Here is an 8,368-nt window from a genome sequence, read left to right on the forward strand (position 1 = left end):
GTCTCAAGTACATAATGTTACAAACTTTGAGGAATGATGGAGAAGAGTAAATCTATCAGATTGAAGCAGGAGGGCCTGTTACGGAGAAAACCGAGTCGAAATTTGAGCGAAAATTGTTCAGACACCTCTGACAGTGTACCTCTTCTACTGCAAGCTCTTTTATTTCCATACGCTGGGTGGATGTATTATGGACGAAACCAAAAAAAAATTTCATAGTAAAAATGGGTTCAAAATGAATACTTTAAGAGCTATCAGCAATTACTCAGTATAAGAGATGTGTTTCACATTAACAATGTTGAAGAAGTGCTCATAGCTTGTAAGTTACGCACTTTAGAGCGCATGTTTACTAGACTTTTTTTTTTTTGTTTTCGTTCATACTACCACCTGTCACAAAATGGAAAGCTAAGGGTCCACTGTCAAAGACATGAGAACGATTTTCGTTCGGTTGTTTCCCGTCCATTGTCTCATATCGCACACTGATATATTTACCTTTCTCTGTCATCCCAGGCAGTTCGTAACATTATCGCGGAAAAACTTCTTAGGTGTCATTCTGCAGCTTGTCAAGCGTCTCCCTTACTATCACTCGCTTACTACAGACTGTCATTAATACTCGATCAGACGTTATATTTAATATTTTTCAATGTCCATAGAATTATTATGTATCAAACATACACAAGAGTGCTTCAGATCTATAGCGAGGTAGCTATTAAATAATTCCAGAATGAGATTTTCACTCTGCAGCGGAGTGTGCGCTGATATGAAACTTCCTGGCAGATTAAAACTGTGTGCCGGACCGAGACTCGAACTCGGGACCTTTGCCTTTCACGGGCAAGTGCTCTACCAACTGAGCTACCCAAGCACGACTCACGCCCCGTCCTCACAGCTGTACTTCCGCCAGTACCTCGTCTCTTACCTTCCAAACTTTACAGAAGCTCTCCTGCGAACCTTGCAGCAATGAACTGTTATGGTAACAGACTCGGTAACATAGCCTTCTGTTTTCGTTCGTATTTAGTTTGTCGATTTCATCCAAACGTCCGTTATACCGTACATATTTTAGTTGTTTATCAACAAGGTCACAAAAGGGCGCAAAGGAACTGTGAGAGTCAATCAAACGAAAACCGAACACCTGCCATAACGGGGATATGGGATGTTTCCATTCAGTAATCCCCACACGCCATAAGACATTTATCCCACTGGGAGACGAGACGCTCAGTTCCTTTTTCGTAGCCTTCGTCGGACTTGCAGTGTGAGGGCGGGCGGTAAAGTGCACCAGAATGCTTCCATCCGACAGCATTCCTGAATGTTTTAAGGCGCGACGCAGTTTCTGCAAAGCGACTCCATTGCACTGCGCAGATTGTGCTTCTATTCTCGAGGATCTCGACGAGCAGAGGAATCAGAGTGGGTGCGGATGTGGATCTGTCAGCGGCCGACCAAATGCTACGAAACAGGAATTGATCGTGTTATCTCCCAGTGGGTTGAATATCCAAACGTGTATAGTGAATGGAACGATTCCATGGTTCCGTTGTGGGGGTGTTCGGTTTTCATTTGACTGCCCCTTTTAACACTACGATCCGTGAGAAATTTGCCATCTTTCACAGTTCGAAGCGCTTCACTGACAGCGATGTTGTTACGACGCTGAGTATAGCCGGAAGTATGGTTGTGGACAAAATAACGTGGCTTGAGAAAGAGAATCACCCTTAAAAAGGGCAGCGAAGGAAGCTAAATTAGAAAGAATTGCTATTAATCATAACGGAAATTAAGCATAATACTCGAATGAGTGCACCTAAATCTACAATTCTCCTGCTGCAAGATAGTCGTAAAGAAATAGGTGAATTAGCCGCCCGGAGGGTAATCAAGCGAGAAGAGTAAAGTAAAAGGAGCCATTGTGTGAAAGTGAACCAAGGTGCAAGGCACCAGTTTCTAACTGGCCATATTTACAAAGAGTCAGTGCACGATTGATGTTACATGTGCTGAAGAGAGAAAATTCAATGTCTTTGCAGCAGGTTGAAGAAAAATGGCTGTTTTCTTTTTCTATCATCAAGCTATGATGCAGCCCGCCAAAAATTCCCCTCTTGTTACAGATTCCTCATCAAAGAGTAGCTTTTTAGCTCTGAAGTTGTTCCCTAATATATTAATATATGTCCTATTGTTTTCCATCTTGCAAATTTTATATTTATTTCCTCAAAAATTCTATGGCGAACGTCATTTCTGATTCTGTCAGTCGATCCATTTTTTAGCATCCTCATATCCACCGCCTCTCAAACGCTTCGATTCCCTTCTTTCTCTGCTTCTTCATTCCCACACAATTATGTGATCCAGAATTACATTCTCAGAAATTTTATCCCCAAATCAACGCCGCTCATTGAAGCTAGTAAACTTTTTTTGGCTATGAATGCCCTCTAACTTGTACTAGTCTGCTTTTTATGTAATACTTGCTTCTTCCATCATTCATTATTTTGCTACCAAGGTAGTAGAAGCTCCGACTTCGCCTACTTTGTGGTATCGTTTTCATCTTATGTTAATCACAAATATCGTCTTCGCTACTCCTCCTTACTTTCACCTTCAGTGCTCCATACATTGTTTATTGCATTCCGTGTCTCCTGTAATTCCTTCTTAGCTTTCACTGAGGATAGCCATGTTATCAGCGAATACTGTCGTTGACATTAACCCCACTCCTGAACCCATCTTTATTTCGGACATGGCATCTTCGATGAACGGCTTAAACTGTAGGGGAGAAAGACTACATCCATGTCTTACACTCTATTCAATACGACCACTTTATTATCTTGTTACTTTTTGTTTCCTTATGTAAATTTCGAAGATAACGCACCGTTTTACACTCTAGGTGGACAATCTTACGCTGTATCTTGCTCTATTTATCAAGTACAATATGAGAACCACATCTCTGGCGCCTGTACCTTTCATAAAGCACAACTGATCGCCACCCAAGAAGTCATAAATTTTCTCTTAAATTCTTATATATATGAGTCTTGAAAGTAATTTGAATGCAAGACCTTTCAAATTGACTGTTTGATAATTCTCACATTCATCTGCTCTCGTTCTCTTCGGAATGTGTCGATGACGAATTTTCGAAAGTCTGATGATATGTCCCTCATAGATTCCTCACACTAACTTGGGCTGCTATTTCCTCCAATGACTGCAGTAATTACGATGAAATGGTACCTACACCTTATGTCTTATTCGACTGCAAGCTGTCCAAAGGCACGCCTAGCTCCCACTTTAATACTGGCTTCCATTTGTGTTATAAAACAACTTCCAATTTTTTAACACGTCAGTAGTTAGTCTCTCTTCCCCTCGTAGAGGGCTTCAACATTCTTTCCGACTATTTCCTCTACCCTTTACATTTAACAGCGGTATTCTTCCTGCAGTTTTAATGCTGACACTTTCTTTGAAGTTCATTTAAGCCTGTTTTGACTCTTCTGTATACTTATTCAATCTTTTCAGCGACTATTTCTTTTGCCATTTCGATTTAGCTTCCCTGAACTTTCTATTCTATTTTAAGTTATTTATATGGTTGTAATCCTGTCCTATCCTGAGCAGTTTCATACTTTCCATTTTGGTCAACCAGTTGAAGTGTATCTCTGTTAACCAGGGTTTCTCTGCAGTTACCTTCCTTATAACTATTTTTGTCTATGTTACTTGTGTGATTTATCTTTCTAGTGGTGTCCAATTCTCTTCCACTGAACTGTCGAATGTGGCATTCATTATCGCAGCATTTAACGTCTCAGAAAACGTCACATTCCATCATTTCTCCAGTACACCATTTTCTTCCACGTTGATTGTTCCTGCCGATTCTTTTAAAAAAGTTAATTCTTCATCATTACTAAATTGTGGTCTCAGCCAAAATCTGCCCCCCAGGTAACCCTTACAATCCAGTATCTGATTTTGTAACCTTCGTCTCGCCATGAAGTAATCCGGCTGGTTTCTTCCTGTCTCTTCAGGCCGTTACCATGTACACCTGTACGACGGGATTTGGGGGATGCAAGCCCTTCAATTTATATAGGGTGGAATGGTCTTAATGCTTAAATATTACAGCAACCATCATTCGAAAGAACAAAGTCTGGTGAACAGCGGTCGAAAATGCATACGTTAAGAGTTGTGAAACAAATTTATTCTATTGCAAGCTCTTTGCGTTTCGTAATTTCGGAGGAGATAGTATGGGCCGAAACAAGAAGAACTGTTCGCTAAACACGAACTCCGAAGTGAATATCTTAAGAGTTATGAGAACGTCAGTTTCGCTCTTTTACTGCACAAGTGCTCAAAGCTCTTAAGGTATGGATTTCAGTGGCCGTGTTTATTAGTCATTTTTGCTTCGAATTATCGTTCTTGTCACATTACTGAATACTGACCATTCGTCCTCTGACATTATCGCCAATGGTCTTCTATAATAGAGAGAAAAGATAACAGTCACCATCTAGCTGGGCAAGCATGCAATCTAGATAAGTACGTGATCCGTTACACCGGGTTCGGTTTCACACTCTTGGCTTTTGGCCTTAATAACACAAAACTTATGTGTCAAGCAGAATCGTTAGTATAATTATAAAATTTGACAACCCAGAAATTACGAGAGTTACACTGATAAAGATTTAATTAAATATTGGTGAAGGAAAATTCATCCCAGGGTGAAAGCACTGAATTAAATATTAATTTTGCAAAGTTTATTACAAGTAAGGCAACCATATACGAGAGGTGCCCATATAATTCTATTATGGTTAAGTGTTTCGAATAAAACAGTGAATAGCAAGCAGAGCGGTGCGCAATGTTTCATACGTTTTCTATTTTAATGTTCGTACCGCAAACAAGTCACTGTAATAATCACCAACTCCTTTCTATTCACACACACACACACACACACACACACACACACACACACACACACACAAGCACACATACACACACACACACACACACACACACACACACACAATACTGCTAAAGTCTGTCACTAATAAAAGTTGTAGCGCTCGTACACGGAATCTTTAAATATTGAGTGCGATATCTGAAATTTATGCATTGTCCTAAATGCTCAAATACTAACCACACACAAAAACTTTACAACAAACCACAGGCAATAGCCTCAGCGAAACTATACCAGCGAAAAAGCCTGCAAACTAACTTTGCCTGCTTTCTTAAAGACTCGCTCAATCGACCTACTACTGTATATGTTATACAAGTTTTCTTTTGCCATGGTATCGTAATACTAAACGAAGTTATACAAAGTTTCTTACTTATCCCTATCACATTCATTACCCAAACAGTTGTAAGTTTTTCAAGTAAAACATATAAATTACGCTTGTGTGAGCGGATGGCTCTTTTCAGTTCAAACACATGAGCGACTATTGTGGCAGTACGATACTCGTCAAACCAAACATTATTAACATTAAAAATTATATCAAAATCTATTTGCTTTAACACTTACTGCATGGTACCTATTGAAAATGGAACGTGCTGCTGTTGATAATTTGGGCACATTTGGAGGACTGCTTCAGCCAGTGCTTTTATAACAGTAAACAACAACTTAAAAATTAAAATTGTAGAGCCGCCACAAGTCGCGTTGAAAGTTATCCTTACTTTACATATTTCACTCGTCCATCTATTTAAAAAAGCTGCACCCTGCAGGTGTTGAACAAGCTGTACGTCGCCTTCTTATGGACGCTACTGAAGAAAAAAGTAGGGTTATCCTGAAAGTTCCTCCCCAACGCAATAATATAACAGCTGAAGAAAAGGGTTGCACTACGGAACCTTCGAGAAGATCCGGAAATAGTGGTGCTGAAGGCTGATAAAAGTAATTCTACCATTTTGATATCTTGTAGGTGTTATTTAGAGAAGATTTATAGTCTACCTGGTGATACTATGTACAGGAAGATGATCAAGACCCAACAGCACCTGCGCAACGGAAAGCGTGTGAACTTTTGAACTCTTCCTCGTTAGCTCCAGCGGTTAAGACAAGATGGCAGCATACTACCGAGACTGTATGGTCTTCCTAAAGTACATAAAGAAGGTCTTCCTTTACGGCCCATAGTGAGTGATACTGACGCACCCGCATATGATTTAGCCAAACATCTAGCTTCTTTGCTGAGACCATTGGTTGGCAAATGTTCATACCATTTACGGAACTCTGCTGATTTTATCAACAGACTGAGGGCTCTCCATTTAAGTAGTTCGGAGCTTCTAGTGAGTTTTGATGCAGTTTTCCTTTTCGCAAAAGTACCTCTTGCGGATTACTTGACGCTAATTGGTCAACAGTTTGAATCAGACACACTGATTTGTTTCGACATGCTCTTTCCTAACCAATTTTATGTTTAACCAGGAATATTTTAAAAAGTCTGACGGTGTCACCATGGGCAGCCCCCTGTCTCCTCTAGTGGCTAACTTTGTTGTGGAGGATTTTGAGGAAAGAGTACCTGAATCAGCTGTTTGTAAACCAACTGTTTTTTGGAGATACGTTGATGATACTTTCATAGTGTGGCCCCGTGGAGAAGAAATTTGATGGAGTTTTTTCATCATCTTAACTCCATCCACGAGAATTTTCGATTTACTATGGCACTAGAGAAAGACGGTTGCATTCCGTTCCTGGATGTTTTGGTTAAACGGAAGAGTGACGGCCCATTGGGACATTCTGTTTATCGTAAACCCACTCACACTGATTTGTACTTGCATTCTTCGAGTTGCCATCACCCATCCTGAACCATGAGTGTACTTAAAACCCTTGTGCACAGGGTACATACAGTGTCGGATGCAGAGAATTTGCGAAAGGAACTTGCACATTTAAGGACGGTGTTCAGAGACAATGGATACTCGACCCGGCAAATTAACAGGGCTCTCTCATCTAAAGTCAGGAACCAGGAAGTGGGTAAAGAGGAGAACGCTCCAACCAAGTCCATGGCTTTTCTTCCCTTCGTTGGAAATATCTCCTTCAAAATAGTGAGGATTCTTAATAATTTTCGTGTGGAAGTGGTTTATCGTCGACTTTCTAAGATTTCAGTTTTGCCAGGATCGGTGAAGGTGGGAATTTATAAAATACGGTGTCAATGTGGTATGGCCTATATAGGACAGACAATGCGTACAGTAGAAGGGTGTTGTACAGAACATCAACGTTCTACTCGCCTACTTCAACCCAGTAAGTCTGCAGTTGTGGAACATTGTATTTCCAATGGACATTCAATGGAATATAACGAAACTTCGATTTTGGTCTCAGCAATAACCTTTTGGGACTCCATTGTCAAAGAATCCGTTGAAATACGCATTGCAGAAAATCTAATGAACCGGACAGGGGCTACCAACCGATAATGAGTGAATTCCGGTCATCTCCGAAATTTGCTCGAGACGAAGACGCCAAAAGACTTCGATAGCGGCGTCCAGCGACAATAGCGACGGCAACTGAGTACTGCAGTTCCACCAGCGAGGGCGCTGCCGCTGGGCGGTGTGGTCCTTCTGACTCCGCGACTTCAACACATGCGCGGAAGCACCATTAGCGGACTATATACGACAGAGCGGAGAATGTCTTCGTCAGGCAATCATCATAGGCCGCACCTTTCGTCTCCATGATTTCTACTTCACCCTTTATGGTCGTCCCATTCAGCTCACCCCCACCCTGAGATACCTTGGCCTCATCCTCGACCGTCATCTCACCCGGACCCCTCATCTCCAGACCATTCAGCCGAAAGCCCATTCCTGCCTTCGCCTTCTGAAACTCCTGTCTGGCCAGTCATGGGGATTGCATCCTTCTACCATCCTCCACACCTACAAATCTCTCATCTGTCCTATCCCCTGTTTGCAAGGCCCTCCAAATCCTCGAACGCCATGCGCTCTGTCTTGCCTTCCGTATCCGTCTTCCTTTCCCCACATGGCTCCCCTTCCTCCACCTCCTCCTGTTCCTCCAACATCTCCGCATCCTTTACATTGTCTGCAGGCTTGATCCCCCCCCCCCACCCTCTGGCCACTGGTTTCCTCCTTCCTGTCCACCCGCCCCCCCCCCCCCCAATTGCCGATCCTTCCTATCTCCACCTCCACACCCTCCATCTAGGCAACTTCCAGCACCTCCCCTTCCTGGATGATGAACTTCGCCATGACATCTACCCTTCCTTCCAACTATAACCTGGCATTTCCCCCCCCCCCCCTCCCCAAGCCAAATTTTTCTTCCCACCTCCTTCTTCCAGAGTGGATTTTCCTCCTTCCCCCCCTGAGACCCTGCACCCCATCCTTGATTCTTTCCTTCCCACATCCATCTCCCCTCCTCTCTTCCCCACCCTCTATTTCTCCAAACACAGTTGCGGCGCACATCAGTAAAACCTCTAGAGCTCCAGGGGATCGAGCTCATACCATAAAAGTTAAAAAAGAACTTAAA

The 8,368-nt window shown here is 42.2% G+C and overlaps 1 non-coding gene across 1 annotated transcript; it reads right to left on the reverse strand.

Moving 5' to 3' along the window:
- Positions 1-785: 785 nt before the first annotated feature.
- On the reverse strand, positions 786-860 carry Trnas-uga. Its single transcript has one exon. It is a non-coding gene; the product is annotated as a tRNA-Ser (tRNA).
- Between the last annotated feature and the right edge of the window lie 7,508 nt (positions 861-8,368).

This window comes from Schistocerca piceifrons, chromosome 3 (assembly GCF_021461385.2).
Source record: "Schistocerca piceifrons isolate TAMUIC-IGC-003096 chromosome 3, iqSchPice1.1, whole genome shotgun sequence".
Lineage (NCBI taxonomy): Eukaryota > Metazoa > Arthropoda > Insecta > Orthoptera > Acrididae > Schistocerca > Schistocerca piceifrons.